This window comes from Triticum dicoccoides, chromosome 2B (assembly GCF_002162155.2).
Source record: "Triticum dicoccoides isolate Atlit2015 ecotype Zavitan chromosome 2B, WEW_v2.0, whole genome shotgun sequence".
Lineage (NCBI taxonomy): Eukaryota > Viridiplantae > Streptophyta > Magnoliopsida > Poales > Poaceae > Triticum > Triticum dicoccoides.
The window spans coordinates 181,710,257-181,722,387 of record NC_041383.1 but is presented as its reverse complement, the minus strand read 5'-3'; positions in this window follow the sequence as shown (position 1 = coordinate 181,722,387).

Genomic DNA, 12,131 nt, shown 5'->3' with positions numbered 1-12,131 from the left:
GTTTTGTGGAGTTTCAGGACTTTTGGAGTTGTGCAGAATAGGTTTCCAACGTTTGCTCCTTTTCCAGCCAGAATTCCAGCTGCCGGCATCCCTCCTCTTCATGGTAAACCTTGTAAAATAAGAGAGAATAGCCATAAGTATTGAGATATAATGTGTAATAACAGCCCATAATGCAATAAATATTGATATAAAAGCATGATGCAAAATGGACGTATCAACTCCCCCAAGCTTAGACCTCGCTTGTCCTCAAGCGGAAGCCAACAACAACAACAACAAACAACAACAACAAAGCCTTTAGTCCCAAACAAGTTGGGGTAGGCTAGAGGTGAAACCCATAAGATCTCGCAACCAACTCATGGCTCTGGCACATGGATAGCAAGCTTCCACGCACCCCTGTCCATAGCTAGCTCTTTATCGATACTCCAATCCTTCAGGTCTCTCTTAACGGACTCCTCCCATGTCAAAATCGGTCGACCCCGCCCTCTCTTGACATTCTCCGCACGCTTTAGCCGTCCGCTATGCACTGGAGCTTCTGGAGGCCTGCGCTGAATATGCCCAAACCATCTCAAACGATGTTGGACAAGCTTCTCCTCAATTGGTGCTACCCCAACTCTATCTCGTATATCATCATTCCAGACTCGATCCTTCCTCGTGTGGCCACAGCCGAAATCGAAAAATATGTCCACATGTTTAGAGATAGAGGTGTCGATAAAAATAAAATATGGACATGAGGGCATCATGATCATTCTAATAACAGCAACATATATAGATTTTGTCATATGATTTCCTATGCTCCAGTAATAAGCAATTCACAATGTCAAGTATGGTTCAAAAACTTCATTGGGAACTAACAAACTATAATCTCAGTCATTGAAGTAATTGCAATTTATTGTAACATCAGAAAGAGTCAATAATAGAGCTTTTCAACAAGCTCACATACTCAACTATCTCGTAGTCTCCTATAATTGCTAACACTCACGCAATACTTGTGGTTATAGAGTTTCAGCCGGACACTGAGAAAGATAGGGGCTTATTGTGTTGCCTCCCAATGCATTCACCTTTAGGTGATGTCAACAATAATAGCCCATGCTAACTTACATCCAATTGGATATATGTATCATGATCTTTCAAACACGAGGAGCTTGCCAAAGGATAAAATAAAAAAGGGAAAGGTGAGGATTACCTTGACTCAAGCATAAAGTAAAAACATAAAGTAAAAGATAGGCCCTTCGCAGAGGGAAGCAGAGGTTGTCATGTGCGTTTAGGGTTGATGTACAAAATCTTAATGCAAAAGAACGTCACTTTATATTGCCCCTTGTATGTGGACCTTTATTATGCAGTCCGTCGCTTTTATTACTTCCACAACAAGTTCGTACAAAGTTTACTTTCTCTGCACTAATAAGTCATACATATTTAGAGAGCAATTTTTATTGCTTGCACCGATGACAACTTACTTGAAGGATCTTACTCAATCCATAGGTAGGTATGGTGGACTCTCTTGGCAAAACTGGGTTTAAGGATAATTGGAAGCACAAGTAGTATCTCTACTTGGTGCAAGGAATTTGGCTAGCATGAGGGGGAAAGGCAAGCTCAACATGTTTGGAAGGTCAATGACAATATACTTTAACTGAGATGTCGGAAAACATAAACTATTATGTTGTCTTCCTTGTCCAACATCAACTCTTTTAGCATGTCATACTTAATGAGTGCCTCACAATCATAAACGATGTCCAAGATAATATATTTATATGTGAACCCCTCTTTCCTTATCACTTCCTGTTAATTGCAATGATGACCAAGGCTACGTTCATCAACTCTCAACAAGTTTTATGCCTCATACTTTCTATGTGTGAAGTTAACACTATCCATAATATCAATATGAACTCTTTTATTCTTTCTAATTTCTCAAGATCATAGCAACATAGCAAAGCCCTTGACTCAACACTAATCTTTATTATAGATAGCACACGGACTCGATTACATAAAGAGATCACAATGCAAAACTCAAAACTACTTGATATCAAAACTTCAAACTACTAGATCAAGATACTACTAAAAGGATCGAACTAAATAAAGCGGTAAAGATAGGAGTGTGATGGTGATATGATACCGGGGCACCTCCCCCAAGCTTGGCAGTTGCCAAGGGGAGTGCCCATACTCATGAGATTATCTCCTCGGAGGTGATAGAGGTGGTAATGACGGTGGAGTTGTCGTGTTTTTCTTCTCTAGCTTGCGTCTAAGACTAAAAATTTCCTCCCTCGGATCCTCATTCTCGAGCTCAAGTTTCATTATCTTTTTGCATAGTGTTGCCTTGCTGTCCTACAAAAAACATGGTGGGATAGATTCGACCTTAGGGAGGCTTGACTTCTTGAACTCCACATTCATATCACCAGGTCGAGGTAGTGGATCATCCTCTTCATCGGAGCTTGTCTCCTCCTTCCCCTTTGGATCATAGTCTTCTTCTTCCTCTGTGGTCCAGCCATAATGTTCCACATCCCCATATACTTTTGAGTTTGCGATATAATCAGCCATGTAGCTCTCTCCCTCCGAATCTTGGGATGACATCTTGTTCCAAATCTGCAACAGGAACAACTCGAAACGAAAACAGAAGATATTTGCATGATATGGTGGTCAAAACCTTCGGGAGTATAAATAATGAATTTTTACCGACCAAAATACGTAACATACAAGAAAACGGAGTCCGGGAGGCACACGAGGTGCCCACGAGACAGGGGGGCGCCCTACAGGGGGGGCGCGCCCTCCACTCTCATTGGTGCCTCGTGTCCCTTTTGGACTACTTCTTTCTTCCTAAAATTCTTAAATAATCCAAAACTGATAAAAATTGCCATTGGAGTTGTCTTGGAGTCGGTTTACTTACCGTACCATGTACCTATGCCTTTTTGGAGTCTCGATCCTTCTGGAAAGTGTCCCTTATGTATTCCTCGGGGGTTATGGTTTCAATAATAATTTCAACATTGATAGGATTACCTGAAATATAATGTTTAATTCTTTGATCGTTTACCACCCTCGGGTTTGTGCCTTCGAAGTTGTTGATTTTTATAGCACCAGAACGATAGACCTCCTCGATAACGTAGGGACCTTCCCATTTTGAGAGAAGTTTTCCTGCAAAAAATCTTAAACAAGAGTTCAATAATAACACATAATCTCCTACATTAAACTCACACTTTTGTATCCTCTTATCATGCCAGCATTTGACTTTTTCTTTGAAAAGCTTGGCATTCTCATAGGCTTGGTTCTCAATTCATCAAGTGAGCTAATATCAAACAACCTCTTCTCACCGGCAAGTTTGAAGTCATAATTGAGCTCTTTAATAGCCCAATATGCCTTATGTTCAAGTTCAAGAGGTAAATGACATGCTTTTCCATAAACCATCTTATAAGGAGACATACCCATAGGATTTTTGTATGCAGTTCTATAGGCACATAATGCATCATCAAGTTTTTTGGACCAATTCTTTCTAGATCTATTCACAGTCTTTTCCAAAATTAATTTGAGCTCTCTATTGCTCAACTCTACTTGACCACTGGACTGTGGATGATAAGGAGATGCTATTCTATGGTTGAAATCATACTTAGCGAGCATCTTTCAGAAAGCACCATGAATAAAATGTGAACCACCATCAGTCATAAGATATCTAGGGACTCCAAACCTCAGAAAAATAACTTCTTTAAGCATTTTAATAGAAGTGTTATGATCAGCACTACTAGTTGGAATAGCTTCTACCCACTTAGTAACGTAATCAATAGCAACTAAAATATGTGTATAACCATCAGAGGCAGGAAAAGGTCCCATATAATCAAAGCCCCAAACACCAAACGGTTCAATAACAAGAGAATAATTCATAGGAATTTCTTGACGTCTACTAATGTTACCTATTCTTTGACATTCATCACAAGATAAGACAAACTTACGAGCATCTTTGAAGAGAGCAGGCCAATAAAAACCAGATTGTAGTACCTTGTGTGCAGTTCTATCTCCAGCGTGGTGTCCTCCATAGGATTCAGAGTGACACTTGCGTAGAATCTGTTCATGTTCATGCTCAGGCACACAACGTCTAATAACACCATCTACTCCTTTATAAAGATGTGGGTCATCCCAGAAGTAATGTCTTAAATCATAAAAGAACTTTTTCTTTTGCTGGTATGTGAAACTAGGCGGTATATATTTAGCAACAATGTAATTAGCAGAGTCAGCATACCAAGGAGCAGTACGAGAAGCATTGACGACCGCTAATTGTTCATCAGGAAAGCTATCATTAATAGGCAGTGGGTCATCAAGCACATTCTCTAACCTAGACAAGTTGTCTGCAACGGGGTTCTCAGATCCCTTCCTATCAATAATATGCAAGTCAAATTCATGGAGCAAGAGAACCCATCTAATGAGTCTAGGCTTAGCATCTTTCTTTTCCATAAGATATTTAATAGCAGCATGATCAGTGTGAATAGTAACTTTGGAATCAACAATATAAGGTCTAAACTTATCACATGCAAACACAACTGCTAAGAACTCTTTTTCAGTAGTAGCATAATTTCTCTGGGTAGTATCAAGAGTCTTACTAGCATACTGGATAACATTCAATTTCTTATCGACTCTTTGCCCTAAAATAGCACCTGCAGCATAATCACTAGCATCGCACATAATTTCAGAAGGTAAATTCCAACCGGGTGGCTGAACAATAGGTGCAGTGATCAAAGCTTTCTTAAGTGTTTCAAATGCTTCTACACAATCATCATCAAAGACAAAAGGAATATCTTTTTGTAATAAATTAGTCAGAGGCCTATAGATTTTAGAAAAGCCCTTAATGAACCTCCTATAAAAACCGGCGTGACCAAGGAAACTTCTTATACCTTTTATGTCCTTGGGACATGGCATCTTTTCAATAGCATCAACTTTGGTTTTATCTACTTCAATACCTCTCTCGGAGATCTTGTGCCCCAAGACAATGCCTTCATTAACCAAAAAGTGACAATTTTCCCAATTCAGGACGAGACTAGTGTCTTCGCATCTCTGCAAAACTCAATCAAGGTTGCTCAAACAATCATCAAAAGAGGATCCATAGACAGAGAAGTCATCCATGAATACCTCACAAATCTTTTCACAAAAATCAGAAAATATAGCCATCGTGCATCTTTGAAAGGTAGCAGGTGCATTACATAAACCAAAAGGCATATGTCTATAAGCAAAAGTACCAAAAGGGCAAGTAAAAGTAGTTTTAGATTGATCCTTCGCTGACACAGGTATCTGTGAGAAACCAGAATAACCATCCAGAAAGCAAAAATGTGTGTTTTGGATAGCCTTTCTAGCATTTGATCAATAAAAGGTAAAGGGTAATGATCTTTCTTAGTAGCTTTATTTAACTTACGGAAATCAATTACCATCCTATAACTTGTAATAATTATTTGCGGGATCAATTCATCTTTATCATTAGGAACTACGGTAATACCTCCCTTTTTAGGGACACAATGGGCAGGGATTACCCATTCACTATCAGCAACGGGATAAATAATATCTGCCTCAAGGAGCTTTAGAATCTCCTTTCTTACCACTTCCTTCATTTTGGGATTTAATCGTCTTTGAGGATCTCTAACTGGCTTGGCATCTTTCTCTCCTGAAATTTTGTGTTGACATAATGTGGGACTAATGCCCTTAAGATCATCCAGAGTATATCCAATAGCAGCTCGGTGCTTCTTCAGAGTTTTCAATAATCTTTCTTCTTCTTTCTCTGAAAGGTTAGCACTAATAATAACAGGATATATTTCTTTTTCATCAAGATAAGCATACTTAAGATTATCAGGTAATGGTTTGAGTTCAAACACGGGATCACTCTTGGGTGGAGGGGGATCCCCAAGAATTTCAACGGGAAGGTTATGTTTCAGCATAGGTTCCTATTTAAGGAACACTTCATCTATTTCCTCCCTTTCCTTCATAAACGTATCGTTTTCATGGTCTAACAAATATTGTTCTAACGGATCAGTTGGAGGAACAGCAATGGAAGCAAGACCAATAATTTCATCCTTACTAGGTGGTTCCCTTTCATGAGGTTGTCTACTAAACTTAGCAAAATTAAACTCATGAGACATACCATCTATGCCAACAGTGACAATATTTCTTTCACAATTAATCTTAGCACTAGCAGTATTCAAGAAGGGTCTACCAAAAATAATGGGACAAAAATCATCTTGTGGGGAAGCAAGAACAAGAAAATCAGCAGGGTATTTAACCTTCCCACACAAAACTTTGACATCTCTAACAATCCCAATAGGTTTAATGGTATCCCTATTAGCAAGCTTAATAGTGACATCAATGTCTTCTAATTCAACGGGTGCAATGTCGTGCATAATTTCTTTATAAAGATCATAAGGTATCGCACTAGCACTAGCACCCATATCACATAAGCCATGATAACAATGATATCCTATTTTAACAGAAATAATAGGCATGCCTACAACGGGTCTACGTGTCTTAGTATCAGGTCTAGCAATATTAGCAGTCTCACCCAAGAAAGAAATAACATGCCCATCTAAATCCTCACCCAAGAGATCTTTAACCATAGCAATACTAGGTTCAACATTAATTTTCTCAGGAGGTGTATAGGTCCTAGTATTACTCTTGCGAACAACAGTCGAAGCTTTAGCATGATGTTTTATCCTAACAGGAAAAGGAGGTTTTTCAACATAAGCAGTAGGAACAATAGGATCACTATATGTAATAGTCTTTTCTTCGACTGTAATAGGTGCAACTACTTTCACTTCAACAGGAAGATTATATTTAAACCACTTCTCTTTAGGGAGATCAACGTGAGTAGCAAAAGATTCACAAAAAGTAGCTACTATCTCAGAGTCAAGTCCATACTTAGAGCTAAATCCATGGAAAGCATCAGTATCCATAAATGATCTAACACAATCGAACTTAGGTGTCATACCCGACTCCTTACCATCGTCGGAACCCCAATCTTAAGAGTTGCGTTTAATTCTTTCCAATAAGTCCCATTTGAAATCAATAGTCTTCAGCATATAAGAACCAACACAGGAAGTATCGAGCAGGTTGCGATTATCAAGAGAAAGCCGAGCATAAAAATTCTGAATAATCATTTCCCGAGAGAGCTCATGATTGGGGCATGAATATAACATTAACTTAAGCCTCCCCCAAGCTTGAGCGATGCTTTCTCCTTCGCGACCAGAAATTATATATGTAATTACGATCACGATGAACAAACTGCATAGGATAGAACTTCTGGTGAAATTCCAACTTCAATCGCTTATAATTCCAAGATCTCGTATCATCACATAGCCTATACCATGTCATTGCATCTCCCTTCAAAGATAAAGGGAAGACCTTCCTTTTGACAACATCATCGGGAATACCTGCAAGCTTAAATAATCCACAAACTTCATCCACAAAGACAAGGTGTAAATCAGGATGCAATGTTCCGTCTCCTGCAAAAGGATTACCTAACAGTTTTTCTATCATACCCGAAGGAATCTCAAAGTGAATATTTTCATAAAGTTCAGTAGGTTGAGGAGAATCTCTTCGCTCTTCTTGTTGGGGTGAAGATACCCCAAACAAGCCCCTCAAAGGATTAGTTTCCATAGTGACAAGTAACAGAAAATTTCAGCACACTATATAAATGTTTCCTTACCAAGTTCCACTCACCAAAAGTGCTACACTCCCCGGCAACGGCGCCAGAAAAGAGTCTTGATGACCCACAAGTGTAGGGTATCTATCGTAGTCCTTTCGATAAGTAAGAGTGTCGAACCCAATGAGGAGCAGAAGGAAATGATAAGCGGTTTTCAGTAAGGTTTTCTCTGCAAGCACTGAAATTATAGGTAATAGATAGTTTCGTGATAAGATAAATGGTAACGAGCAAGAAGTAAATAAAGTGCAGCAAGGTGGCCCAATCCTTTATGTAGCAAAGGATAAGCCTGGACAAATTCTAATAATGAAGAAGGAGCTCCCGAGGACACATTGAGAATTATCATCAAGCTAGTTTTATCACGCTCATATGATTCACGTTCGGTACTTTGATAATTTGATATGTGGGTGGACCGGTACTTGGGTACTACCCTAACTTGGACAAGCATCCCACTTATGATTAACCCCTATTGCAAGCATCCGCAACTACAAAAAGGAGTATTAAGGTAAACCTAACCACAACATTAAACATATGGGTCCATATCAACCCCTAACAAAGCAACGCATAAACTAGGGTTTAAGCTTCTGTCACTCTAGCAACCCATCATCTACTTATTACTTCCCCATGCCTTCCTCTAGGCCCAAATAATGGTGAAGTGTCATGTAGTCGACGTTCACATAACACCACTAGAGGAAAGACAACATACATCTCATCAAAATATCGAACGAATACCAAATTCACATGACTACTAATAGCAAGACTTCACCCATGTCCTCAGGAACAAACGTAACTACTCACAAAGCATATTCATGTTCATAATCAGAGGAGTAATAATATGCATAAAGGATCTGAACAAATGATCTTCCACCAAGTAAACCAATTAGCATCAACTACAAGGAGTAATCAACACTACTAGGTAACCACAGGTACCAATTTGTGGTTTTGATACAAGATTGGATACAAGAGATGAACTAGGGTTTTGAGAGGAGATGGTGCTAGTGAAGATGTTGATGGAGATTGACCCCCTCCCGATGAGAGGATTGTTGGTGATGACGTTGGTGATGATTTCCCCCTCCCGGAGGGAAGTGTCCCCGGCAGAACAGCTCCGCCAGAGCCCTAGATTGATTCCGCCAAGGTTCTGCCTCGTGGCGGCAGAGTTTCATCTCGTAAGCTTGCCCACGATTTTTTCCAGGGTAAAAGTGATGATATAGCAGAAGATGGACGCCGGAGGCCCACCAGGGGGCCCAGGAGATAGGGGGTCACGCCCTATAGGGGGGCGCCCCCCTGTCTCCTGGATAGGGTGTGGGCCCCTAGCCTATTTCTTTCGCTCATAAATTCTTATTAAATCCAAAAAGTTGTTTCGTCGAGTTTCGGGACTTTTGGAGTTGTGCAGAATAGGTTCCCAACGTTTGCTCCTTTTCTAGCCAGAATTCCAGCTGTCGGCATCCCCCCTCTTCATGATAAACCTTGTAAAATAAGAGAGAATAGCCATAAGTATTGAGATATAATGTGTAATAACAGCCCATAATGCAATAAATATTGATATAAAAGCATGATGTAAAATGGACGTATCAAACATCATCATGAGGGTATCACATAACTATCCACCATATCAACAATGAATCATATCCACTGAGCATGGCATACTGACTAGCATGAACATCACCAATACATCAACATGTACTACTAGCAAGCATAAACATATGAAAGGAAATACTAGCAGGTATAACATGATAACAGAGTACAAGACAACATAGCACAAAAGTGAACATGCAAATTTAAACATCACCGGAATAAAGATAACCATCTTTTCAACAAGCAAACATTTAATAAAGATTCAAATTGAAAACCATGGCTAATGCATGACTATCATGCAAGTGGGTATTGTGGCTTGCCTGGGGATGAAGAAGGCACCGGGGAGAAGTGCGGTGAAGCCGCGGAAAGATTTGCTGGAAACAGTTCTCTCTCGGAGGGGCTGTTTACATGCAAGGGCAAAATGGTTATTTTCAGGATGCCTAAACATAATGAAAGTGACACCAATAGAAAGGGCTCGACGAGACGAAGAAGTAGGCTTTGGAATCACCTCATTCGGAGTTACGGTTGCGGAGATATAAGGCGATGAAGATTAGGGACCTATATGTGAATTTTTTCCAACAAACAGGCCCCTGAGTGGATAAGGCAAAGGCGCAAATTAGAAATATGCTTTCCGTAGATGAAAACGTACTCGCCCAATTACGTCTTCACTTAGCCACGTCAGCGGACCGGGTCAACGCGGGGCCGGCTCCTGGCTCACTGACGCGTGGGGTCAAGACGGGAGGCGCCTCAAGCCTGGCCAGCTGGAGGGGGGCACGGGCGCTCGTCCCTTTCCTCCCGCTCGCCCTGTTCCTCGCGTGAAGCAGAGGCAGAGCAGGGAAGGGACGGGGAGGGGGCCGGCCAGCTCCGCCAATCTCCGGCCAGAGCGCGGCCACCGGAGGAAGGAGCGGAGCCTGGCGCCTCCGTCCCTAGGCAGCAGGGACGCCGGGGCGGCCTGGCGAGATGGCGAGGCGCGGCGACAGAGGAGCAACAGGGGAGGACGCCGGAGAAGGGAGCGGGCAGCTCCGGCCGTCTCCGGCCGGACGGAGACCACGGGAAGGTGCGGGGTGACGAGGCGCACCCGATTAGAGGCAGAACGAGTGCCGGGGAAGGGTTGGAGAAGAGGGGAAGCCGCGGCAATGGAAAGCTACAGAGGCGGCGGCCAGACTTGGGTGACGCGGCCACGGGACTCTCCGGCGAGGGGCAAGGGGTTTGGGCGAACCGCGATGACGAGAGGAACACGTTGGACAGGTCGGGAGGGGTGGAGAGGAGCTGGGCTGCTCGGAACCGAGGAGGAACCGAGGCGGCCGTGGCGGACAGAGGCGAACTCCGGCGAGATGCCATTGCTCCAGTGGACTAGGAGGGACGAGGAGGGGCTTGGGAGATGCGGAGGAGGTCGGGGCATGCTTATATAGCCGAGGGGAAGGCTCTCGAGCATCGCTAGTGAGCTCCTACATGGCTCTAATGGAGGACAGAGGCGGGGCACGGCACGGGCATGGATCTAGCGGCTCATTTATGGCAAACCACGACGAGCCATCGACGCAGGGCGATGCAGGGCATCACGGGGGTGCTTCAGGACATGAATGGAGGTCGAGACAGGGAGGGAGCCGACGAGAAAAGGGGCAAGAAGAAGCCAGAGCGCGCAATCTGCATGACGCAAGCGTGATCACCACGCGCACTGGTGCAAATAGCTCGTTTTGGCCGGACCAACCATGTCTAGTGGATTGATCCTAGTGACCTTAGTATAATTGAGGAGATCAATCATTCCACGGGCAAAGAAGTGATTTGCACTTAGCTCCAAAGTAAACCAGCAACCAAGTGTTTGTGCTGTGCAGTGGGGACACCAGCTAGGTAACTCAGTAAAAACTTTGTCTGGTGATGATATTACACTAAGGTGACTACGATCACAAGAAATCAGCTTAATAGGAGTTTAAAGGGTGGTTGCTGTAGAAAGTGCCATAATGGCCAGAAATGGGAATTTGGATGATGCACTCACATAGTTGCATCAATTGAGCTGAAAATGGTTATGGCCCAATGATTTGAAGATATAAAGATGCCCAAGGAGTTTCATGCCATTTGGATGAACTAAAATAGCACTTGCTTCAGAAAGATTTATTTTGACCAGAAACTTGGAAACACTCCACAGGGCAAATGGTCAAAGGGATTGAGACACAACTTGGTGGAGGGAGGTTATATGGATACCAGAAGGTCTAGAAAAATTTACAGCCATAATGGAGCAAGATAAAATATACTTGCTTCACAAACTGAAATTTTGACCAGAAACTAAGAATTGAAGTTGTGCTCACATGGAGACATGACATGAGCTCAACTTTTGTGGAGGGCTATGATATGATGATATGAAGGATCCTGCAAAATGGCAACTCATTTGGATGTGCCTATCTTGTACCTCCTTCACAAAGTTTCTTTTTGGACAGAAACTTTGGAAAACAATAATTAATTAAATAATTACTAGGAAAATGTGATGCCTGGGTAATTAAGCTACAGTAACCCCCGCTAATGATACCACGTCACCTCGGTTACTGTGGTTAAACTCGCGTTAGTTCGGAACCTAGTTTGAATTTCAAATTCAAAATCGAGCAAACAATAAAAGTTTTCAAATATTAAAATTTAAATGTTCGGAGTGAACCAAATAATACATAGGTAATTATGGTGGAGAAACCAAACTTTGATAAAATGTTTAAAGGCCCTAAAACAATTCAAACAGTAGTGAAAACAATTAAACAAATGCCTATTGAATTTATAAAATGCTAACATTATTTTATTATGGGTTAAGAATTAATCTCGTAGTAGTTTATTGGTAAATACAAATTAGGCACTAGTTGTAATTTTATAAAACTGAAAATAAAAGAAACTATAAATAAAAAGAGACAAGAAAATATAAAAA